We start from the raw sequence: 17,143 nt of genomic DNA on the forward strand, positions 1-17,143 counted from the left end.
AATTTACATTTTCGAAATTGTGAACATTTAAATAGATATGGAATTGTAAATGATTAATGAACCCTGATATATACTAAGTTCCTAAAATTACTTACATTTTATTCCACTTCACACTTATTAAGCCTAGAGATATTTTTTCGCACACGAACACAAGCACTAGCACTCCCGAACGTCTCTTTTCGAATTCCCGTCCTCGACTTCCTCCTCCTCTTCCTTGTTCTTCAGTTTTGATGTTATTCTCTTGCCAGCTCATGACCACGCCTCTGCCAAATCTCTCCATCATAATTGGCGAGTACTAATTTTTCATATCAGCATGGCTGCCCCTTTCATCGTCGCACGGTTTTTTTTATATATAAGCATTTCCGCTGCTTAAGCAAGCATTTCCTGTTTGTTCACCATCGGTGTCTGGGCGGATGTGCGTATCCACTTACATCCGGAGGATGTTTGTCTCGAATTGTAATACAAGACTTCCTTTCCAGCAACTATCTGTACATCGATTCTATGAATTTTATTTTACTAATAATTACATATGTCTTACACACTTTTCACGCAATAGGCTTCGTTGAAATAAGTCCAATGGTGAAAGCGCGCTAACGCTCAGATAACATCCATGGTGTGACTTGCACCATAACTAAATACAATATTTATTACATCAAAATGAAACTTCGTGCAATATTTAAAGTCTGTATTTATTAAAAAACCCCTTGAGAGGTAGGCTTCACTGGCGGTCAGTCAATCAAAAGTCAATACAAAACATTAGGTTATCTCAATTACTCCAACTTAAGTCACTAACTAAACGTGAAAGACTCAAATCATCGACTATTATTCAGACCCTATTAGACTTCATAATTTTTCCAATTATGTACAGGGCACCGTGTACATTCCAGGCAGCATGGTCACTAGAATTTATTACTTCGCAAACAACCCTCCTGCAAGCTTAAATATTGAATCAAAGCATTACAGAAAACATATGAACTACGACAAATAAATCCGTACCTCAATCAGCTGAAAAGAACTTCAACAGAATGCTTTTGCGTATCATCAAGATGCAGCTTTTAATGCTAACATTATCAATAAAATAGGGGAATAGGTTTCTCTCACTTGTATCTATCATTTATTTAGTCATACTACTATGAATCTTTAGGAAGGCTGTACAATATTCTTTTGTATATATCACATATTAGAGATTTTCAGGCCTAACAAATTATTTAAATAATATATTTACACCTAGCTTATGACTATGTTTTAATGCTGAACATTAGTAGACAACTGATATGTTTTATTGGGTAAAATTTTAAATTTGTAAACTTTAATATTTGTGTTATATCTTTAAGTAAACATAGCTCTGAATGTTTTTTACATTAAATTTACCTTTTGGAAATTATGGATAACCTTTATTCTCATATCACACATATATGAATAAGAATATAATATTCATTTCATCATTTATCTAATACGGCACAATAATTACTTTAGTGAAAGAAACAATAAGCAATTCACCTCACTGTAACCAGTGACTTGACCTGAACAATTAATAATGCAACGACGAATTAAAATATTTTATTATTGGTCCAACACACAAGAACAATGAAATACGGGTATATATGCGACAATTCTTAACATGAAATAGAAATTGAATATAAAATTTACATTTAGACAACAATATATACAGGGTGAATATAAAGTCAGGACCCCCCCCCCTCTATTTTTTTCTATAGGTAATATAAGGAGATATCCTTTGGGTAGTGGTGCAATATGGAAAGGAAGTTTCATTTTATGAAATTAAAATTTTTTTGTCCCCCAAAATTGCGAATGAGGGGTCACTTGATAGGGGTTTACATTTGAAATTTGTGGGTTGCCCCCAAAATTTCGCATTTTTGGGGGACAAAAAAAAATTTTTATATCATAAAATGAAACTTCCTTTCCATATTGCACCATTACCCAAAGGATATCTCCTTATATTACCTATAGAAAAAAATAGAGGGGGGGTCCTGACTTTAAATTCACCCTGTATATATATCTATATATATATATATATATATATATATATATATATATATATATATATATATTGATATTGATATCTTAAACCTAATGACTACTTTACATTAATAAATATTGTAACACATAAATACTTAGTTATACACTTGAGGTAGAGAGCTAATAGCAGATACTTGTATGGTGTTACTGGCTTTATAATTGATGAAAGCCCCTGTTACCTTCCTTAAAATTCAACCTTTAAAAAGAAAACAAATGTATATTAAATTTGTATAATAAAGCAATAAATCCCGCATCGTGCAGGACATCATTATAGCGTTCGTCGTCTACCCATAACGATTGCTGTTGTAATTGAGATGTACGCTATTGAGTTTGGATGTAGAACTAGCAACAGCGACAAACTAATGGTCTGACTAGCAATAAAAAGATGCACACAGGTAACAACCAATTGGTTGCCAATATAAACGACGGTTGCATTGTTTTGTTGTTGCACTACTTGTTGTACCACTTATAGTATCGAAATCACTCTCTCTCTCAATGCTATGGTACATTTTGTATAGTTCAGCATTATTTTATGGTGTACAAAATAATAAATAAATATATACGATAAATAAAGATCTTTATTTCAATATATGCATAAAGAAGACTTAAATTAACTTCATAATGAACTATCTAACATATATAGCAAAACTAAGCATCAAATTCAGAGGTAATACACACTTAGAATCAGAGCGATAAAATATGTAACCTTTTAATTCTTTAACGCTACACTTATGATACAGATTTAATATAATTGTTAGGCTAAAATATGCAATGACTGGAACGCTATGCTAAATTCATATCTTGAAACATTCAACATAATTTAAAACTATGTTTACAAGCAACTGAGATGGATGATCGTGCAGAAATAGGAGCCATCCCGATAAGGATCGCAAATTTTGTACCTCAATGTCCACCGCAAATGTCTGAACGTTTCTCATCTGAAAAAGTGTGTTTTGTTCTAGATTTCTTCAATTTGTGGCAATTATGCACATAGATCGTTGCCTTACATTGATCACATGTTATTGATTGATATTACGTACACGGTTTGTTTGTTTATTTTTTATATTTTGGACAGTCCCTATTATTGTACTTAATAAATAAGCATCTTCTTATCATATATATATATATATATATATATATATATATATATATATATATATATATAAGTTTTACTATTTGATAGTAATATTAATAGCAAGAGATCCTTCGTTATTACATTTCTGTTGGTAGTATGGAAGCCCCAGTAGAACGTGTCAAGACAAAAAATATAAAAAAGAATTGTAGACGGTGTATGGAAATATTAGGCTTTATATTCATAGAAGATATTGTCGAAACAAAGGTCGTGGCCTGCTTATTACCGCAAACTTCTGGCTATCTAAACAGCCATTCGACACTTTCATCCCTTCTTAGACGGCCATCTCTTCGTGATTTAAACTGACCACAAACATTTGATATATGCTTTCATCGAGAAAAACTTTTACCAATTCAGCTAAACTCTTTAATCTCGAAATTCTCTAAAAATATTAAATATTAAAGGAAAAGGAAGGATATTTGATATTTATTGGGTATTAGATAATTTTGTATCTTATACTTGTACTCGTATAAAAGCTAGATCTAGCTGAGCTTATTTATAGAAAAAATTTGCATCAACACTTTGAAGTCTTCTCTTTGAATAAAAATAGTCACAGTCTTGATGTTTCAAGCAGGTTTCGACCTTCTCCAGTGTCAAGACTTTGCCAACTTGAGGTTTTTATCTAAAAATAACTGAAAAATTGCAGTCATACTCTTACATTAACTAATATACGAGAAAGAGTACAGTAATAAAGGTACTTATTCGGTTTGTCACCGCTTATGAAATGACGCATTGAACGCCAAATAAAAGAATGGATATGGTTTATATGTACCTGAAATTTTTTGTAATATTCTTTATTATAAATTATAGTATTTTAAGGAACACATGATTAAATATTAATTTGATCCTGTTTACTAATCTATCTTGCTTTTTAAGTATGTTATAAACAGGCTCTTTTCTTCATGTTATATAAAACATTAAAATATGTTCAGGCTATTTATTAACTAAATATACACTAGCACGTTCTGTCATTATTATTCTTACAGTAATACTGTGACGAAAGGATCAACAAATTTCACTTCATCTTAAAATTTAAGGGAATTCTCCCTCCAAGTAGCGATGGAGTGGGGAATGGACAGTGGACAGCAGGGCAGACGGACCAAGAGTTGTGACGGAATGAGGTGGAGAAGACGACGACACACAGGAGGCGGCACGGCGGGACATCAACGGCCCTGGATTGGATATTAATACCGGTCAACCGATAGTGACTTCATATTAATGTGTTCCGAAGTTTTTAAAGTTATGTTTTGGCTAAGGAAGTAAAAAGATAGAGCGTCTTACAACCGAATAAATGGATGAAAGTGACAAAAATTATTAAATTTTCTTTTATTCAGTATCTCTTGCTACCCCTCTGCGTCACCCTTCTACTAAGGGGTGCGTGAAAAATACATAAGAATAAAATATGTTGTTAATGCAAAGCTTCTAACAATATATTAAATATGTGTGTTATTGTTGGGTGTTCATAGTTAAAAACTGACTTCTTAGTTCAGTATAAGATTAAGTTTATAACAGAGTATCAGGGACTTGAATTATGACGAGGAAAAATCTCAGCGGGGAGGTCTGTAGTGTCTATCAGATGGAAAACAGCTTTTCTCACCCGTTTTTTTCTTAGCTTGTTTTGCTATCTCTTTAATGTAACTAAACTCAAATAGTAAATTGTGGATTTAAAATTTTTGTTTACATTTCAATCACCTAAAATTCCGTGTGTTAAGTAAAATAAAACAAAGAGAAAGGAAGAATTTGTTTTATTATGAATTTCGGAACTGATTACCAATCCCTGTGAAACCTTTTCATGATTCTGCAAACTCGAACTAACCCAAATCAAGTACTTAGAGATCGATTGTGATCTTCTAATAAATTAATGTACACATCTAAAGGAGGATGTAACAGGTTTTCTAGTTATCCTTTAGAACTAATTTATAATTTATTACTAAAGCCTATATAATGTATCCTACTAGTCTTGCCCATAACGTATCACGTGAACGTTATTCCCAATGGTTTAATTGAAATTCTATTACTACATACTGTGATTCCAAGATTCAAATAATAACAATATTTGCGTGGCAATATAAACTAATGACAAGGACCAGTAGCAATAATCTGCAATATTCTATATATTGCTCTTGACAGTGAGCTATTAAAATATTTCTATTTAAGATTTCTATTTTAAGACTTTCACTGTCTGAAATAAAATACTACTAAGTTCGAGTTATCTATCATCAACCTCATAGACAAAGTGGTTTAATATAAATGAAGAAGCACAACTCAGTTAGGACTTCTGTACTAACTTTGAATTTATCATTATTTAGCCTGGAGATAGTATGTTTCTGCGAAATGATTTGCCAAATGAAACAGTTTAAATAGTAACAAATATGTCATTGTTCAGTTATTTTAAAATTTCGTATATCAGGGTATCACTAAAATATTATATTAAAATGATGATATTTAGATATATTTCCTTGTAATAAAATACATAATTTATAGTATTAATATACGGATCAGAAGTGCCTTTATAGGTATTAACCTAATGGTATTAGACTCTTTAATGGCAAAATTTTTTCATAAGTAAATTTCAATTGGTTGCAATTTATTTTGGATTTTACGCTGTTCAACTGAGGTATACATAGCTACACTTTATGTGATAATTATTTTAAACTATTGAAAAAAGCCATATGTTTTAACACATAGTTTGTCTCCTCTGATAAAAAACGTATATAGTAAAATTAAAAATACAGAAGTTATATAAAGTATTTATAGGCTTGATTAATTTTTTGGTAGGGTACATAGAATTAGGTCTTAGTAGGTATAATACAGAGGTATCACAAGGTATCAGACACCCTACTGAACTCGTTATTCTTTGTTAATTTTTTTAGAATCTGGTGTTAGAATCATGAAGATAGAACTTTACGTAAAAATTAAAAACTATGTTAGTAACTCCAGCCAGAAGCGCGGTACAATAAATAGCAAGAGATCAGAGATGGAGAGTGGAGAAACACCACAATTGGTATGGCTACAGGATCTTCTACTTTATCAGCTGTCACCTTAGTAACAACTGTGTAAGTTGCCTTTTCTCTGGCAGGTTTTACATATCGAGTGGTTTCATTCATTTCCTGTATAATATGGGTTTCTTTTACACTCAAAGAATTTGAATTTTAATATTTAGAAAAAATAAATATCAAAAATAAATACTTCCCTAAACAATAGGGTAGATACAGATATTTGTTTAATCTATATATATATATATATATATATATATATATATATATATATATATATATATATAGATAGATTATATATACATTTATGAATATATATATATACATTCATAAATTTTCATGATAACGACAATGGTCCAAAATGAAAAATATAAAAATATTAAATAGGCAATAATGTAAACAAAATTGTACTTAAGAACTGAAAAACCTTGTGATTATACCGAACTTAACTTATTTAATCTATTGTAGTTAATATGTATTGTTAATTTGTTAACTAACCACATGTATTGAAAACGGTGGTTAGTATATTCCATTATTGTCAATTTGTATTATTTGTAATATAAAATTAGTTATTTCAGTAACTAAAAGGCATTTAAAAACTTAGTATCAAGGTAAGTTTAGATAACAGATGAATAGAATCCAGCTAGAATATCAGTAGTCATCTGAAGAGATCAGATGGCAGACCTCGAAACGTAGTGTTACTGATTTTTTGTTTCACTGAACGATGGTAAATGTCTGGAAAATTCCTGTTTCCTTCACAATCCTTCCATCGTCAAAAATAAACTTCAAACAAAGAATAGTGATCTGTCTGTATCACGCTTTAGTTTATAATAAATGTGCAATTAAACATTTCTAGTGATTTTATTACACTACAATATTTCGTCATTTGCTTTTTCATACATTTTTGTACTCTTAATTGACATTTAATATTTAAAAACTGTAACTTTACTCTTACAAACTGTAAATGGTATTATTAACATGGGAAGAAGTGTATGAGACCATATCCTTATGTTGATATTAGAATTTCAATGGTTGAATTGTTGAATAGACAATATTCAATTATTGTCATACTTCTTTTCCTGCATACCTTGTCGCAAATCCCATACCAAGTTTGTTAAATTTGAGATACCATCTAACATAATATTGAAAAATTTTACTAATTTTATAAAAAGTGGCTTACAATTTAATGAAAAATAATCTGTAAAATCTTAAATACACATGGAACATCATTTATTGCATAAATAAAATATACTATGTTCTGCTCCGCCTATAATTGTGAATCTAAGGAGGAAACAATGTTTAAAAAGCAGTTAATTGTTGTATAACAATTACTACTTTAATTCACGACTTTTACAAAATCTGACAAGTGCAGACAGAGCTGAAAGTAATTAGTTTATAATTGTTGCTGAGTGAATTTAAAGCTAAATCATCATCGGCATTTGGTCATATTAACGATGTAGTGATTCGCTGAACCACAGTGTTCTATCGCTCTGTAATGGTTAAATTTCCCAAGATTCTAAGTTTCCTTAAGAAATTTAAGTATAAATTAAGTACATGGTTAAAAGAGAAAAGTACACATAAAACATGCAATATACACAACATTTAAAGATTTAAGTACTGAAACTAAAATTATTTTGATAATATTAAATTAAAAACCATGTTTCATTAAAAATACTTTTTAAATATATATATACTTTCAAAACACATTTAGCTAGAATTGGTAGAATGTAACTTCAAATCGAGATTCCATGGACGAACCATTTCTTAATTGGACTATTGTTTTACAGAGAGCGTAAATTTAAATGCAAGGTAATCTGTACATTAGAATATAATAATTCAAAAAGTAAACAAAGATAGTAGTTATTGAAATGGTTTTTCATACCATGTTCTGTTCTTTAAATGTGTTTTAGAGAGTTGAATACGATTTTTAACTTATAAGTGATTGATTTAAAATTTTTGGAAACTCTTACTTTTTAATTTTTTAAGTTTGTTTGTTAAATAACCAAAATAAATAAACACATAATCTTTATAAATAAATGCAACATATTTCTGTGTGCAATTTCAACACTGCAAATGCAACACGAATGGCAACATTGCACGAAAAATGCCCGGTCCTGCGTTTATTAAAATGATTGGAACTCACCCAATCCAATAAGAAACAATAAGATGCTTCGATTTCAAAACAGAACATAAATATCCCTCAGAGATTTGGAAAATCCATTAGAAAAAAAGCAATTCACCTTTCATCCTGTGTAACACGTACGGATTCATGACGTGAGGAAAACTAATAAACAAATATTTATTATATTAGTTCTCATACAACAAGCTACGATTACATTGTCTGAATATTAAATTGAATTTTATATATAGATTTTCTTTAATTAATATCATACATCTTCCAAATAATCAGTTTTGCTTCATTATATTTACGAAATCTTTTTCGTTATATTCCAGTAATGTTACACTTACAAACCCGCGCTCGCGAACGTTTATGCATACAGAACTTAAAGTCCCCCCCACCCACTATTAACTTTCTTGTGAATAGAGAGAGTCATTTATATATTAAAATGTACATATCTGAACATTTTTGGATGTGTTGGAGCACCGTCCTGTTCAAATACAGGCTCGGTCAGGTTCAATTGCTAGGGAATCGTATTTAATGATGTTGACCTTTTTCCAAAATACTCAACTTGGAGGGGAGTCAAATTGTTATATTTTATATATAAAATGATCGTGTGACTATAACAGCTTGACCAATTTTCACCACATTTATATGCATATTCAGTAGGTCTGAGAATCGGCTAGTATCTATTTTTCATACCACGAAGTGTTCAGGGTGGCTCACCAATTAAATTAGAAGATCAGTTTCCAAAGCGCCTGCATATGGGAAACTGCTATTACGAGACAGATACGATTGTTATATAGCCAATGACTATTTGAAGGCGCTAAGTTAAGATTTATATTTCTGTTTAAAATAAATGCTCTATGGTTGAACTTAAACCTTAATCTTAGACTACTTTATAATAAAGGACATGTAACTTAGCAGTACACCTCAGCCTACAATAAATATGAATCTTCTATCATTAAATTTTTAAATATAACGTTAATTACCATCATTAAGAAATTATAAATAATTATTAAACTTTTTGTCTCTGTAAAATTACCTTGAATTTTTTATTCAACCCTAAACTATTCTAATATTGCACTGAAATTTAAAATGGACATTCTTAAGGTCCCTAGGATGAATATATGCATATTTTTATTTCCAAAATGTCTTTTGCCTACGACTCACTGGTCTTGAAAGTAGCAGCCCTGTAAAGTTCTGAAATATTAAGTAAAAGAGCATTTCTAATGTTATTAACTGTTATGTGTAAACATTGCTTATTATTATTAATTTCTTTACTATTATAGTGAGTGAAAAGATTTTAACAAATTTTTTAGATTTCTGCGTATTTATCTATTTCACAAAAAACCCCAAAACATGAGATGGCCAGAATTTGACACCGAAGACTCCCTTTGAAGCAGTCGGTTAGATGAAAATTCGCTGCACTGTGCTTTTGAACAAATGTACTAATTCCAGCTGTAAATGTTATAAAATAGTAACAATGTTTTTCAGTTAAAAGAGAAACAGACGCGTAGGGTCATTGTTAACGTACGTTTAACTGTGAATTTTCATAACATTTTAAGTATTAGATCTAAAAGATATTGTTACTATCTAGCAAAGTAAATTTTAATTTAAAATTTTAACATATTATTTGATCATGGCATAAAGGCAAACTCACCATTGGCGTTGGAAATAGAATTCACTCAAACCAGTAATGGTCATACATGTGCAACATCTACTAAATTTGCTTAAAAAGGAGCGGGTAACATTCTATAAGTGTAGATAAAGAGACAGTGTAGTCTGACATTTAAACAGTCTGACATTTCACATTTAAACAGTGTTTATTAAACCTAAATTATTTGTCTTTTTACAAAAGTGGAGTTATCAGAGCTGTGTGTGTATAAGCAATGGAAAACCGCCTAATACCAAAGTAAATTACAATTGTATGTGGAATGCTTTTGAGTGGGCAAGCCATTCAGTTTGTTTCTTTTAGCTGAAGATTAGCTAGGTAAAATTATTGTACAATTCATTGCGTTAAGGGGTTGATGTTGTAATTAGTAATATTATCATATACAATAAGTATCTATACAGAATAAATTATATTAAATGAGAGAATATAAACGTTTAATGTTTTGTAATTTTTGTATCCCGTCTTAGTTTACAGCGCTCCATGCTTCTTCCCCTCATACACGACAGTCGCACGTACTAATAAGGATTTATGTGCCAAAACAGCATTAGACGGCTAAGGTATATATACCTTAGCCGTCTAACGCTGTTTTGGCACATTATATATATATTAATAGAATTAATAGAATTAATATATATAATTATAGAATTATATGTAACCTAACTTAAAAACACAACTTTAGCTTATTTTTACTTAGATATCACGGTATATGTCTAAACAACCCCGTCGCCAAGTTATAACACATGTATTGAAATAAATATCCGAGTACATATTCAATGCATTCAGTTAGATCGACTCCATTTACAGTATAAACTGTTTTATTTGGCTTATATCATATTTAGTTAATATAATCTTGATATAATTTCAATAATTATTCTGTCATGGATCCAAATTTTAGTTAAACCGTGTAATTTTCTAGTAACCTAGTCAAATAAAGATCAACTGAAACAAAAAAGGGCAACCAAAACGATAATCGTACTTCGTTGGCTTACAACTGAGGTTTGAACGTTACTTTTATGACTTTTCTCTAAGTTTGTTCACTTTCCTTGCAGGCAAACATTTCCATTCATCTAAACTTAAGCAGCCGTTGTATTACATTCTTGCCACTTGGGATAGAATAATCTAAATTTATCATTTCATCGCGTTCACGTAATAATATTTTAAGGGCCGCGGGAATGGAAGAATCTACAGAAATTCTTGATTTTCACTATAAAATACATATAAGTTTGCATTTTATATGTTTCATATATAAAGTTTTCTTCTATAATAATGACATAATATATATATATATAGTGTATCTTTATTATGAAGCCATTTTAAAATCTGATCGACAATCAGGTTTAGGAGACTCACTCTCTCTACTATTTATTCTACTTTGAATTTATGCGATATAAATGTAAAAGATACTTCCAGTAAAAAATGGGATCATCGTTTGAATTAATTATGCATCCAATGCGTTAAAAAAAATCAAAAGACTATACCACATAAAGGTTATTATTTTAACTTCTCCATACAGTGACTTCACTAGAAATTGAATGTCAATACCACACATAATTACTTTTTTACAGACAATGTTTGACATCAAGTGCATTTCTAAAATATCGTAAAATATTGGGATAAAATTAATTCAAAGATTTCTTCGGGGTCTTGTAATTTGCCTCTCAGAAGAAGTCTTACTTGGTTGATCGTATTGTGTGATTTCCAGCTACTCCTTTATATAGCATTTTAATAAGATAATAAATTTGAAAGCGCATTTTTATGTTTGTTTTGCTTTCCCGCATAATCTATTCAACCGATCGTACTGAAAATCTTCATTTTGTTACTTAAGGTACTTGGTATGATTATATTTCTATTAATATTTGACAAATATATCTTTATATGAAATAAATATATCAGAAATATGTGATACGCCCTACATGTTTCTAAAATAACAAAAAGACATTTTAATCTTTAAAGTTTCTAAATAATATTTGAAGGTCTTGTTAAATGTAATCAACTGTTTTTGTCGACATTGACTTTAAAAGCGTAATCATATGTTTAATACATTTAACACGTATTCGTAAAAACTGATACGTTATGACAGTCTTTCAAAGTGATATAAAAAAAGAAACATATGCAATTCACAGATTTTTCTTCACTTTGGTTATGGTTTATAATTTCCATTACTTTACAATAGTGTTAATGTAGAATATACAGGGTGATTCATGAAGTTCTCCCCCCACTTCTACAGCACATTGTACTAGTAAAAATAATGAAAAAATTTATATAAACATAGGTCCGAAAACGCTTCGTTAGCGAGTTACAGCTAGCGAAAGATTTCGCCTGAATTCCTGGGTAAAGAGTAAAATAAAGCCATACTGAACTTTTGGAAAGGTTAATTAAGTAAGAAATATCGTGGATTCTTATGTATTTTTACCTGATAAAGTTAATAAAATAGGTTTCAGAACTGTACCTGTAGTAGTTTTTGAGGGATTCAGGGTTAAATGCAAAAAATTGGGGCACGAAACAATGTTTTTTTTAAGTTTGATGTACAATAACTTTGTTAAATTGGTAATAAATACATAAAATCAACAAACATTAATTGTAGAGAATTTAATTCTGAGAAAATTGATATAATCAAAGTCTAAAATAAAACAGAAATAAGTACCAAAAAATCGATTTTATTCAGTATAATACATTACTAGTTTTAAGCAAAATTAATCAGGTTGGGCCAACCGTACGCACATTTTTATAATAGATGTTCGAAAATGAGGCCATCATTATCAATACATTTTGCAGCACGTTTGTGTATTGCTTTTTTGCGTTTCTTAATTTTTCAGGACTTCCCTGTAGCCGAATCCATAATGCGGGCAATTAATTCATCACGAGAATTTACTTTTGTCTTGTATACAATGTCTCATCCATCCCCAGATGCAATAATCCAATGGAGATAGATCTGGTGATCTTGGTGGCCAAGGGTGAGGCCCTCCACGACCAATCCAGTGTCCAGGAAATTGATGATTTAAGTAAGCAGAAACGGCACGTGAAAAGTGGGGAGGTGCTCCGTCATGCTGGGAAGTACAAAGTTTGTCTGAGATGTAAAGGAACATTCTCTAACAGCTGCGGCAACTCTTCTTGAAGGAAATACAAATAGAACTCAGCATTTAGGCGTCCAGGTAATATGAAAGGTCCAATCAGCCGATTGTGCAAAAGGCCACACCAGACATTGACGCTAAATCGGTGTTGAAAGTTCTGTTCCACTACCTCATGTGGATTTTCTTCTGCCCATGAGTGTTCATTGTGCAAGTTATTGACACCATCCCGAGTGAATTGTGCCTCATCCGTAAACAAAATACGCTTGTAGAGTTGATTATTAATATTCAAAAAGTTGCAAAACTCCAAGCGAAGCGGACCATCCCCTAGCTGTAGATGTTGAACCTTTTGTTTATGAAACGGATAAAATTTGTTTAGATTTTTTTTTTTTTTTTTTTTTTTTTTTTTTTTTTTTTTTTTTTTTAAGGAGAAGCCGATCTCCTTTTATGCCTTATTCTGCCCGTCCTCATGGGCCACTGGCCTGTGCGAGGATCTTATCAAACAGAATAAAGGGGAGAGTCGATACAGTACAAGGTCGATGGTACTGATAAAAAGTGCAACGGTCACAAACAGGATTCGAACCTGCACTATCTCTAGCTCAGACTCAAGTCCAACGTCTTAGACCGCTCGGCCATCGGCACTCCCAACCGATTAAGTGACCTCCACACCGTTGACTGCGAAACTCCTATCCGCCTAGAAATACGTCGTGTACTTACACCTGGACTGTGATGAACAGCATTAATAACAATATCATCATCAAGTTGGACAGCTCGTTCATAATTTGTTCTAGTACTTGGTAGTGATCCTGTTTCCCGAAGAGTACGAAAAGTTCCTGACATTGTTTTGGTATCTGGAATCCTCCTATTAGGGTAACGTAGTTCATGTTCTTCTACAGCAGCTCTAGCATTACCATTACAGTAACCCAAAATAAAAACCATATCAGCGTATTCCTCTGATGTAAATAAGTAAGACATTTTTTCGCTGAATAAACAATCGAATTATAACTCACAGAAAAATTGCATTTAATAACACGATTCACAGAACCCGATCTCCTGCTGTAGTTCTTTGTTTGAAGGTTATTTTTGACGATGGAAGGATTGTGAAGGAAACAGGATTTTTCCGGACATTTGCCATCGTTAAGTGAAACAAGAAAACAGTAACACTACGTTTCGAGATCTGCAATCTGATCTCTTCTTCAGGTAAAGAACTAACCTAATACATAATTACAAACTAGGTTAAAATAAACAAATCTTACTAAAGCGTTGTGGCACGCCTAAGTCAGGAATCACAACCTACATGTTGTATGTCAACTTCACTAACGCTAAAGACATGCACTTAATACAAAACTATACAAAACACTAATCATTAAAACTAAACTACGGAATACAGGTCACAATACGTCTTCACTCGTCTACTAACCATTTACGACTGACCAGAGGGACTAGCCAATGGTACTCGTGACGGCTGGCTAAAACAAGATGGCGGAAATACAAGGGAAGGGGAACAGGAATGGGCCCTTTCGTTATTATTGGTTCATGCGAGATGAACTTCTTAAAACCATATTGTGACTCCGCAGTGGTTTATTACAAATATCCGATCCGTTTGATACTTTTGGTTTTCTCTTTAGTTCATTTTTTAGAATTGGCAACCAAAGCGGCCTAATCTCGACTGATTGGTTGGTCTGCCAATTTAATGTATGTTGCCTCAATTAATTTCCTTTTGAAGAAATGTGGTTCCCGATGTATTATGTGGGCTTCATCCCGATTCATATGATGGTCTTCGGACCAACAATGGTGTGCAATTTTTGACTTTTCTGTGAAACCCTTTCTCGTGTTTTCTTTGTGTTCTTTTATCCTTATGTTTAGTGGTCTTTTTGTCTCGCCTATGTATTCCCTATTGCAGCTACATTTTATACTGTAAACACAGTTTTTGGAATCCTGTGTGCCATTTTTTGGTTTTGTTTTTACGAGACTTTGTCTAAGAGTGTTGTGTGTTTTAAACGCGGTTCTAATGTTGTACTTTCTACCTACTCTTCTAATTTTCTCCGATAATCCCGGCACATAAGGGATTGACATAAACGCAAATTTATCACAATTCTGTTTTTCTGACTCAGGAATGATTCTTCTGGTTCGTTTGCACTTATTAATTACTAATTGAGGGTATCCATTGCTTCTGAGATCCGATTCAATTTTCTTAAATTCTTCTTTTAGTCCATCTTTATCTGAGCACAAGCTCTTTGCTCTATCAAACAACGAGTAGGCTACTCCTTCTTTAACAGATTTTTGATGGTTGGATTGATAATTTAAATATTTTCCTGTGTGTGTTATCTTTCGAAAAACAGTTGTCTTAAGGACATCCCTATCTCTTAATACACACACATCCAAAAAGGGAAGCTTGTTTTGGACTTCCACTTCCATTGTGAGGCGGATGGAAGGAGAAATACTATTAATGTGATTCAAAAAATTATTTAATTTAATGTCTCCATGAGAAAAAATAACAAAGGTATCATCCACATACCTCCACCAAATCTTCGGTTTGAACTGAGCTGAAGCCAAAGCTTTTCGCTCAAATTCCTCCATAAAGATATTGGCGAAAATAGGAGACAGTGGAGAACCCATTGCCATCCCCTCATCTTGACGGTAAATTTTACCCTCTAACTCAAAATAATTGCATTGAGTGCATAGTTCTAACAGTTCCATAATTACTGGCACGGGAAGTTTATTTCTATCCTTTAATGTTTGGTCTTCTGTGAGACGTGATTTAATAATTCCGAGAGTTTCTGGAACTGGTACATTTGTAAATAGACTTTCGACATCAAAACTTACCAGTTTGTCAGTTTCAGTCAACTTTAGGGATTTTGACTTCTCTACGAAATCCCTGGAATTTTTGATGAAAGAGTCAGTTTTTCCTACCAATGGTGTTAAGATGTCCAAGAGGACTTTAGACAATTCCCTGCAAGGTGAATCACGAGAACTAATGATGGGCCGGAGAGGGATGGTAGGTTTGTGGATTTTGGGAAGGCCATACATATGGGGGATTTTGGAGTGGTGAGGAGTTAATTTAGATCTAAATTTATCTGAAAAAAATTCTTTATGTTTTCTTAAGGTGTTTGCTACTTTACGTTCAAATGAATCAGTCGGGTCTTTATTTAAAACTGTATATTTGCCAGTATTTAAAGTTTCCGCAATCTTTTCTTTGTACGCTACCGAGTCAAGTACCACAGCAGCGTTGCCTTTGTCGGCAGGTAAGATTTTGACCGTGTCGTCTTTCCCAAGGATCGACCTGGCCTTTTTCTCCTCTATTGTCAAATTGGGTTTTATGGGAGGAATTTTTCTGAGTAAAAGACTGGCCTCACAGCGAAACCGGTCACCCTGTTCCTCAGGTAACTGTGAAACAGCCGACTCAATTCCAGTTACGAAATCCAGTGCCTTTACCGATTTTTGTGCCACAGAAAAGTTTAAACCCTTGGATAATACTGATATTTCCGCTTCATTCAGGATTTTTGAAGAGAGATTGATTACATTTTTATTATTTGCATCCGTATTCACGTTGCCATCCTTATGCAAATCACATTTTTTAGGCCTAATTTTTTCCAGTTTGGAGATTTTCTTTTTCTTATCTGTTTCAGAAACTTTTATACATCTATTTTGGATGCTTTCGAGAATGTTGTTGAATTCTGTACCGATCAGTGTTTTTAATTCAGTTTTTTTACACTCAACACTATTTTGGAGGAGGTATCTTTCACGATGATGATATGCAATTCTTTCTTTAAGTAAAGATTTAGAAGCAGAAGACAAAATTTTACTGGCTTTCCTACTATGAAAAGGAGTTTTTAGAGTTAACCCTATAGGCATAAGGTCTTCAACCTTACATTTATGCAAGAAAGTTAAATGATTAATGTGTTTAGTTAATTTAGGATGCAAGCTCTCAAGGTCTTTGATTTGTTTACTGGTTCCGGGTCCGTACCGAGAATCAATTCTTTGTTTGAAGGTTATTTTTGACGATGGAAGGATTGTGAAGGAAACAGGATTTTTCCGGACATTTGCCATCGTTAAGTGAAACAAGAAAACAGTAACACTACGTTTTGAGATCTGCAATCTGATCTCTTCTTC

The sequence above is a fragment of the Homalodisca vitripennis genome, chromosome 6 (assembly GCF_021130785.1).
Source record: "Homalodisca vitripennis isolate AUS2020 chromosome 6, UT_GWSS_2.1, whole genome shotgun sequence".
Lineage (NCBI taxonomy): Eukaryota > Metazoa > Arthropoda > Insecta > Hemiptera > Cicadellidae > Homalodisca > Homalodisca vitripennis.